Genomic DNA, 10,806 nt, shown 5'->3' on the forward strand with positions numbered 1-10,806 from the left:
TCTAAGGCCAAGGTTCTTAAGCTGGTGATGATGTCTGTACCTCCCACCCCTAAATTAATGGCATGGATACTCTTTTTGACTATGTTCATTTTTCTGAAGAATGGGTCCATAACTCTATATCCAGAAGAAAGTGAGAGTAGCCAACCCAAATTAGCGAAACACACAGGTTTTAAAAAAAGCAGATACAGACGATTATTAGTCTGCCAAAGGGGTGCTGATGCAAAGTACCAGAAATCTTCTGCTGGCTTTTGTAAGGGGTATTTAATCAGGGGTAGAAGCTTACAGTTACAGGGTCCCTAAGACTTCAACTCAAGGTTGCTTTCTCACCAACATCATTTGCCACGTATTAAAGCAAGAACTCTACGTGGTCTTTCAGGGCTTCCTATATCAGTGTCCGGTATAGGGCCTTCTCAGCTGCTCTGCTCTCTTCAGGTGCAAAGTATCAGGCAAACGGCTCATCTCTCCCCAGTGTTTAGCTGTTTGAGCCCTCCCCTTTCTGTCACATGACAAAGTTCTCTCCTCTGGCTCTCTTTCTTCCCAGGTGTTTTCTTGAGTGTGTGTCCATTTATACAGAACTACCAAGGGGGACAGGGACTCAGACTGAGTCACATCTTACTGACATGGTCTAATCAAAGCTCTATTCTTAAAAAGTAATTTAATCAAGTACCCCTCAATTGAATCCAACATAATCAAAGGATATCACACAGAGTAGATTAGTTTACAAACATGATCTTTCTCTGTGGGATTCATAAATAATCTCAAACTTCCACAATTGGTTCACAAAACTGGGAAGTCCAGAGTTGAAGCTGGTTGGATTTAAGGTCTTAAAAAATAACATTGGCTCACTCTCTCTCTCCCTCTGTCTCTTTCTTACTCTCTCTTCCTCTCACTCTGTCTACTTTCTTTCTATCTTTTTCTCTGTCTCTTTATGTGATGATCTCATTTTTTAGAGCTGTGCCTTCTCCACACCTTGGGAAGACTGCAGCAGCACTGGACTGAAAATCCATTTTTGGTCCAAAAAGATGAGAGAATAAGTCTCTATTTGCAATTCAGAAAATACTTTGGAAAGACTATGATTGTTCTGGACTTTGGTTACATGCCCACCCCTTTAGCCAATCACTGGCTCCAGAGGAATGTGGTTAGCCTAGGCTGAGTCATATGCTCCTTCCTGCCCCACTAGGACCACACATAACTGGAGAGAAGACCTCCAAGGGAAAGGATAGCTGTAGGCTAATCAAAGGATGTCTACCCCAGCAATTTTTATCAGATTCTGAAAGGAGCACATAGTTTTATTATTTAAAACTGGTTCTATAAGATTACCAAGAAATGTATCTTATGAGAGGATCATGAAATCAAAGAAACAGAAAGTTTTAAAAGAAGTTGGAAAGCATTTTAAAAATAATGCTTTTATTTTTAAAACATGAAAACTGCGGCTGATAAAAGTGAAAAGGCCTGACAGAATGACACTGGTAGAAGTAGAACCAGATCTTGAAACCTGATTCCTGGCTCAGGAGTCCTTCCACTATAGTGACCTGCCTGCCATTCATATTATGGATCCGAAGTTATAAAGAACAGACTCAATGTTTGAATAAGATAATGGCTGTAAAGTATCTAGCACTATTCAAGAACATAGGAGAAACAAAAGACATACTATTTTTCATTCTTCCTCCTACCAAATTATCACAAACTCACTACTCATATGATCTTTCCATCAGCAGTGTACAAATTCTGGTGGAGATTTTGTGATATTTTTAGAGATAATTTTTGATATTGCAGATTTCCCCTGCTATTTTAAGTGGTTTTGCCATGCCCCCTTTGTCTATGCTTCCTCAAATCCAAAACATGTAAGACTGGAAAAAAGAGAGGGAGGGAGGAATGGAGTGACTAAGAAGTAAAAAGCAAGGGAAAGCCCAAGTGAGAGGTCCTGGACTTTGGCCTTGAAATGTCCATTTGCTTAGTTTCCCTTTTATTGCATATCTGCTAGGTAATATGAGAGTAGTTCAGCCTGGGTCCAAAGCACAGGGTCAGATAAAGAAGCATGCTCGTTCTCTCTAAGCCAATATTAAATGATACACAAGGAAGTAAACCGTCTCTAATGACATGATATTCAAGGCTTCTGACTTTCTCTAATAGACGGACTTGAGGTGGAAACCTCTAAAATAAAACACAATATTCATGACCTCACTGATGTAAATTGAAATCCTGGCACTTCTTGACACCCAGAGCATTTTTTCTTGATCCCATTTTCAACTGCTTGCTTTACTTAAAGAAGCCTAGCCAGTTTCAGAACCTTAAGGAGTTAATACAACTTTTCAAAGTAGAGGTTATCATCAGCAGTATCTTTCTTCCCTTAGTTGGTAATATTAATAACAATATTTTTAGATGACAAAGAGGGAAGCATGTGGTACTTGGCTCATGGGTCAACCAGGAGGGACTTGTAGAAATCCAGCTCCATTTTGTAAGCCAAATGAAAAATCACATGGCAGCCTCAGTGAGGATTAGGAATGTAACTGCTGAGCTATCACCTGAAATCCACTCTCCCACACATTTGATTTAAAACAATCACCACATATTTACTATGGACTTTTCTTTCATTATACTCTAGCCCTGATATTTAATCAGTCCCCACTCTTTTCTGTTTGAACAAGTTGATGCTAACCCATATTAAAAAAAAAAAAGGCCCAAGAAATGTCATCACTACCATATTATCCCCTCTCTGTGAACACATTCATAATGCATTATGATTTCAATAGAAAGGTTGCTTATGATTAAAATTAATAAAGAATTAAAGCTGTATTTGTGGTGATGGCAACCTCTGATTTGGCCTTCATCAATTGGACCAGAAACTGGGAAGTTGAAAGATGAGGAATGGACTGTGCATTAGCAATATATATTAGATTAATTGACCATTACTATAAGAGAAAATTTCACAATCTTTCCTTTAACTAGCACTTCCAACTAAGATAGCATCACATTTACTAAAAGAGTGGGTTTATCTCCTTTATCAAGAGTAGTTAGTAATAGAGGATGAAGTCCATGCTGGGTACTATATCTCCCAGGAGCGCAACGACTTCCAAATCCATTATATGCTGAGTGATCATTTATTTGCCTTTTCTCAGCTCATGCATGCCATCACTTTGGTGTATCATCACTTCTACGGAGTTCTCACTACTATTTCTAAGATGTTATAAGGGAACAAAAAGATGGGAAAGTGGACTTGGCTCAGTGGATAGGTCATCTGCCTACCACATGGGAGGTCCACAGTTCAAACCCTGGACCTCCTTGACCCGTGTGGAGCTGGTCCATGCGCAGTGCTGATGCGCACAAGGAGTGCCGTGCCACCCAGGGGTGTCCCTGCTTAGGGGATCCCCACGCACAAGGAGTGTGCCCCATAAGGAGAGGCGCTCAGCATGAAAAAAAAAAATGCAGCCTGCCCAGGAATGGCGCCGCACACACAGAGAGCTGACACAGCAAGATGATGCAACGAAAAGAAACACAGATTCCCGGTGCCGCTGATAAGGATAGAAGTAGTCACAGAAGAACACACAGCGAATGGACACAGAAAGCAGACAACTTGGGGGGTGGGTAGGGGAGAGAAATAAATTAAAAAAAATAAATCTTTAAAAAAAAAAGGAACAAAAAGAAACATGATAGAGAAATAGCATGGTGTATGAGTATGTATTTATCTGATATATGACTATTATTTATAATTTATGGGGATCATATTCAAAATATTTAACAACCATTATAGTGTACAATACAGTATAATGTGTGTGGGTATTTGTATACATACCAGTTGTTATATCTCTCTCTATGTCTGTATCATATATATATATACACACACACACATACACATAATAACATATTACAACTGCTAGCAAGAGACAATCACTTGGCTTTACCACTCATATGATCTGAATACCAACTCTCCCTGTAAAAACAGGAAAAACTGTTCTAAATGTCACCAGAGAGCTGTTTGTGTGGTGGTTAAGGGGGAAGACCCTAGGTCCAGGCTGCCTGGTTTTGAATTCTCATGTTTGTTTGTACCTAGAGCAAGTTACTTGAGCTTGTTGTCCAACATCAATATAATGGTAACAATAATAGTAATATCTACTTCACAGGTATTCTGTGAAGTTAACTATTCTATTTTAGAATAGTGTCTGATACATGTAAATGATCAATATTTCAGCTATTACAATTATTAAATGTGTAGAATTTTAGTTGCTTGTTTACTGTATTGTAAGCACCTTTTGATTAAGACTTACGTGGTCTCACCTTTGAATTTCCATACCACTCAACCAAATATCTTGCTTATAATAAATGCTTCAAAAGTGGTAGGGTGAATGGATAATTAATGAATGTATAAAAGTAGATCAACTCCCATTAGTCTACACAGTAATAATGAGCATCACTTAGAGTCCAGATAGTAGTCTTAAAATACCATCATCACTAAAAGAAACTTGTTTCTCCTTGGGGAAATGGCTAATTCCAGGTCTGAGGCAGGAAATACATAAAATGATCTTGGAACATTTATAACAACAGCTAGCAAGAAAGCTATAAATGACTAGTAGGGTCATGTTAAAAAGCATTCAGGAGTTACCTTGGAGAGGTTCTCACTGGCCAAAGATGAAACAATTTGATGAAATATTAATTGTAGTTTATTAAAACTGATAAAATATCTTTATGTATACTAGTTTAATAGGAATTTATCACCTTTATATCAGATGAAAGGGAATCAATTGATTACCTAGATAACCAGAAATTAAAGGAAAATAATCACCCTGCCTAAATAATTTATCCTGCCTTTCCTGCATGAATTATATATCTTTAAGTAACTAAATAGTAGATAAGGGTAAATGTCTCTTCATAAAAGTATTCCAATTAATAAATGCAAGAAAAATAAAAGAGTTAGAATGTCACCATTTTCCAACCTCAATGAGTGACTAGATATACCCATTGAGCATCAGTGGCTGCTAAGATCACCAGACATTGTATACCACCAATGGTCTTCCCAAATGGATAGACCTAAGTTTCATCCAGTCTCTGGATTCAGCTTCCTATTTGCAGGAAACGTCAAAGACAGAGGAATATGCTGAGCTACACCAAGAATGTAGATCAGCAAAACCAATTTGATGGTTACTTTATAGGTCAAATGGCCTGTGTTCCCAAACATATAAGTTGTAATAAATGAAAGAGATGGAGGAGAAATTTATATTTAAGAAAGGCCTTAAAAGATAACAGATTTAAAAACAAATGCAAAACAAAACTCAGATGTCTAGCAATGCATATTCTGGTGATAAAGTAGGAAAAGAAAAATGCACAGAAATGATTACTTTAAAAGTCAAAATAATGGTTACTTGTGACAGGAAAGATGAAGTGCTTGGGACAGTGTTCATGGAATGGTCTTTTGGGGAAGCTTGCAAATTTATGTCATGACCTGAGTGGTGTTGGCCTTACAATAATTCATTAATTTATACATTTGATTTGTGTGGTTTTCTGCATCCTGTTTTATTTTACAATGAAAATATTTTTAATTGGTTAATTCTGTATTATGAAAAATGATTAATATACCTGGCTAAAGTAATTTGAACATGAGAAGCCAGTGAAAACTTTTTTGATCAGGGAGTAGCATGATCAAAATAGAGCATTGGAAAATTAATCCAGCAATAATGTGTGAACTATATTAGTGGACCAAAAGTTAGGAGTTAAAGAAAATCTGAGCTAACATAGCACAGAAAGGAGAAATGTGAGAGGTTTGCAGATGTGAAATCAGTCTTGGCTGCTATTGTATGCAGAGGTTCAGAGAAAACGAACATTTACGAATGACCAAGAGGTTGTCCTGAAGAGTTGAGGTATGTGGTGATGAAATAAAATGACAAAAGAAATCAAGAGCAAGAGCTCTGTTTAAGGCCACACAAGAATTATAATATAATGGTAAAGCTTTAGAGTCAGTCCAGTCTGCATTCAAATATTACTTCTTCTACCTAGTGACTGGGTGATTCTGGACAGTCAACCATTTTAAGGTCCAGTAAACTCAGTTGGAGCAATAATAGAGCTTACTTCAGAGTTTGCTGTAAGAGTTAAATGACACAATTATTAAAGGGAAAGTGCTTAGTAAGTTCTAAATTTCATCTTAATGAATATAATTAGTCAACTTAATTTAGCAATGCCACTGGATATAATGCCAACATACAAAAATCAATTGCAGTAGGATGGTAGAGACTGGTGAATGATTCCATAAATGCTGAACTGAAGAAAGAGAAAAATATTAGATAGGAAATTTCTATCCTGGACTGGCCAGTCTTCTTCCCTTCCCCCTCATTCAGTCCCACACAAAGCTTGGGGGTTTGCCAGAGGCAGTCACTAGAGTTCCACCCACAAGGAACACAAACTCCAGAGGAACTCATAGTAGCAAGTTAGAACCCAGCACAAATCCAGGCAAAGGGACCCAAATCCACAGAGACCCAGGGCTGAAAATAAGACACTGGGAGGGTTGCATAAAAAAGGGCCTCCAGGAGGGGGATGGGGTGGGAGAAAAACAACAACAACACTGCAGAACAGCAGCAGCCAAGTGATGTACTCATTCAATCTAGTTACTGTTGGCAGGACACTCTAAAGACAAAACAAACTGTTCTGAAGTAATCCACTTTTCTGGAGTGATCCCACTTGGTTCCTCAGGTTGTAATAACTACATGGGGAAGAAATTAGAGACAGAAAAGCCTCACAAAAGCAAATAAAAATTTAAGCAGAGGGAGGTTATACTGATCCGCTGTAAGATCTGGAGGGTGCCAAAACTGAAAAGTATAAGGAAAAGGGGCACTGAGTAAGAGAAAGAGTTAAACAAATCATAGAAGCTAGGGAGAAAATTCTGCACTAAAACAAAGAGAGCAGCTCAAGATTTTTGGAGAAGGAACAGAGGAAGGGAGCTTTCTCCTGGATGTGAAACAATTACACAAAAAGTGAAGTCTTAAAAATTGTACTGCTTTTCCTGGGCAAGAACCAGATGAAGAAGAGTTGAGAAAATACGATCAATAAAACTAGAGCTATTCTAAATTTTGGATCAAGTGTCAAAGAATAGCCATAATAAAAGCCAATCAACGATAAAACCCTAGAAAAGAGGTAGAAGCTGACATTCGGAATTAACCAATCAAAATAATCAGATTCCTAGCCATCAGCAAAAAATTACAAGCCGTACTAAGAAACAGGAAGATATAGTTCAATCAAAGGAACAAATTCAAACTTCAGAGAATACACTGATTTTGGAAAAATTAAAGAAGTTAAGGCAAATCTCCTAAATCATTTCAAGGAGATGAAAGAAAATATGTACAAAGAGATAAAGGATATTAAGAAGACAACGTGTGTTCATAAACAAGATTTTGAAAGTATAAAAAGAAACTATAGTAATTATGGGGATGAAGACAAAACAGTAGAGATTTAATAGCACTAGATTCATACAACAGCACATTTGAAATGGAAGAAGAAAGAAGCAGCAAAGTAGAAAACAGGGCAATAAAACTGTCAGAAAAACAGTAAAAAGACCAGACAAAATTGAGAATTATCTCAGGGATTTGAGTGAAAGTAGGCAGCACAAGCCTCCTGGGCTCCCCAAAAGGAGAAGAAAAGGGAAAGGAATCAGAAAGAAAATTTGAAGATATAATGGCTGAAATTTTCCAACTCTTATTAAAATCAGAAATGTACATGACTAAGTAGGGCATCATACTCCAAACAGAACTATTCCTAATAGCCCTACTCCAAGATACATACTAATCAGAATGTCAAATACCAAAAATAAAAATAAAATTCTGAAAGCAGTAAGAGAAAAGTGATTCATTATGTACAAGGGATCCTCAATGAGACTAAGTGCTGATTGCTCATCAGAAACCATGGAGGTGAAAAGGCAGTGGTATGATATATATATATATTTAAGGTACTGAAAGAGAAAACCTGCTAGCCTATAGTTCTTAATGTGGCAAAACTTTCCTTCAAAAATGAGGGGAGTTTAAAATAGTCGCAGATAAACAGAAACTGAGTGAGCTTTTCAAGAAAAGGCTTACCTTACAAGAATTACAAAAGGGAGTTCTGCAGGTAGAAAGGAAAATACAGGAGTGCATGGCTTGGAATAGTGTGAAGAAATAAAGATTCAGAGAATAGGTGTGCTATTGAAGTTAAGTTGGTAACTTTATCAATGTAGGTTATGTAATATAAACCCAAGGGTAACCACAAGGAAAGGATTTTAAAAATATAGAAATAGAAATGAGAAAGGGATCAGTCAGATACCTCACAGAAAATTAAAAACAGAAAATTATTTTGCAACAAAAGAAAAGAGAGACAAAAAGGAAAAGACATGACATACAAAAACCAAAGGACAAAATGGCTGAAATAAGTACTGTCTTTACAGTAATAACATTGAATGTTCATGGATTAAACTCCCAATCAAAAGATACAGATTGGCAGAAGGGATTTGAAAAAGCATGATCAAACTATATGTTGTTTACAAGAGTCTCACCTTAGACCCAAATATACAAATAGATTGAAAATGAAAGGTTGGAAAAAGATATTCCATGCAAATAGTAATCTAAAAGGACATGAGATTGCCATACTAATATCAGACAAAATAGACATTAGTTAAAAGCTGTTAAAAGAGATGAAGAAGGATACTATATATTTGAAACTATGTATTAAAGTAGAAATCCATCTAGAAGAAATAACAACCATAAATATTTATGCACGTAACAGTGACCAAAATCATGAGACAAACATTGGCAAAAAATGAAGAAATATGCTCCTCCACAATAGTAGTTGGAGACTTTAATACACCCCTCTCATCAATGGATATAACATTTAGACAGAAGATCAATAAGGAAATAGATAACTTGAATAATGTGATAAGTGAACTAGACCTAACAGACATATATAGAACATTGTACCCCAACACAGCAGGATATACATTCTTCTCAAGTGCATATGGACCATTCTCCAGGATAGACCACTGCTGGGTCAAAAAATAAGTCTTAATAAATTTTTAAAGATTGAAATTATACAAAGCACATTTTCTGATAAAAAAGGGAATGCAGCTGGAAATCAGTAATAGGTAGAGAACTGGAAAATCCAAAATTTAATGAACTTAAATAACACTCTTAAAAAATCAGTGGGTCAGGGAAGAAATTGCAAGAGAAACCAGAAAACATCTTGAGACAAATGAAAACAAGAACACAACATACCAAACCTACTGAATGCAGTGAAGGCAATCTTGAGGGGGAAATTAATAGTCCTCAGTACTTACATTAAAAAGGAATAATGAGTTAAAATCAAAGACCTAACTTCACAGCTAGAAAAACTAGAAAAAGAACAGCAAACTAATTATAAAGCCAGCAGAAGGAAAGAAATAACAAGGATTAGAGCAGAAATACATGAAATTGAGAAAAAGAAAACAATTAAGAGAATTAACAAAAACCAAACCTGGTTCTTTGAAAAGATTAATAAGTTTGACAAACCCTTGGCTAGACTGACAAAGAAGAAAAGAGAGAGACACAAATAAAATCAGAAATGAAATGGGGGACATTACTACTGACCCCACATAAATAAAAAGGATGATAAGAGAGTACTATGAACAACTGTATGCCAACAAATTAGACAACCTAGATGAAATGGAAAAATTCCTGGAATTACATGAACAACCTACTCTGACTTGAGAAGAAACCAATCACAAGTAAAGAGACTGAATCAATCATCAAAAATTTCCCAACAAAGAAAAACCCAGGACCCAATGGCACAGTTGAATTCTATCATCATTCCATGAAGAATTAATAGCAATCTTGTTCAAACTCTACCAAATAATTGAAGAGGAGGGAACACTATGCAACTCATTCTTTGAGGCTACCATTATCCTAACACCAAAGCCAGATAAAGATATTACAAGAAAAGGAAGTTACGGATCAATATTTTTTATGAATATTGATGCAAAAATCCTCAAGAAAGTACTTGCAAATTGAATCTAATTGTACATAAAAAGATCAAGTGAGTGTTATTCCAGGTATGCAACACAATTAGTGTAACATACCACATTAATAAAACAAAGAGGAAAACCTCACATGATCACTTCCATTGATTCAGAAAAGGCATTTGATAAAACACTTTATCAAATTCTTGATAAAAACATATAGAAAAACAGGAATAAAAAGAAACTTCCTAGCATGATAAAGGGCATATAGGAAAAACGTATGGCTAACATCATACTCAATGGTGAAATATTGAAACTTTCTGTCTAAGATCTGAAACAAGACAAGGATGCCCACTGTCACCATTCTTATTCAACATTGTGCTAGAAGTTCTAGCCAGAGAAGTTAGGCAAGAAAAAAACTAAAAGACATTCATTTGGAGAGGAAGAAGTAAAGCTTTCACTTGTTGCAGATGACATGATCCTACATACAGAAAGTCCTGAAAAATGTACAACAAAGCTATTGGATCTAATAAATGAATTTAGTAAAGTGGCAGGGTATATAATCAACAAGCAAAAATCAGTAGTGATATATATATACTAGTAAAGAACAACTTGAGGAGGAAATCAAGGAAAAAAATTCATTTACAATAGCAAATAAAATCATCAAGTATCTAGGAATAAATTTAACCAAAGAAGTAAAGGACTTCTATGGAGAAAACTATAAAATATTGCCAAAAGAAATAAAATAAAGCCTAAGTAAATGGAAGGGCATTCCATGTTCATTGATTGGAAGACTGAATTGTCACTAAGGTGCCAATTCTATGCAAAATGGTTTATAGATTTAACACAATCCCAATCAAAATTCC

Source organism: Dasypus novemcinctus, chromosome 13 (assembly GCF_030445035.2).
Source record: "Dasypus novemcinctus isolate mDasNov1 chromosome 13, mDasNov1.1.hap2, whole genome shotgun sequence".
NCBI lineage: Eukaryota > Metazoa > Chordata > Mammalia > Cingulata > Dasypodidae > Dasypus > Dasypus novemcinctus.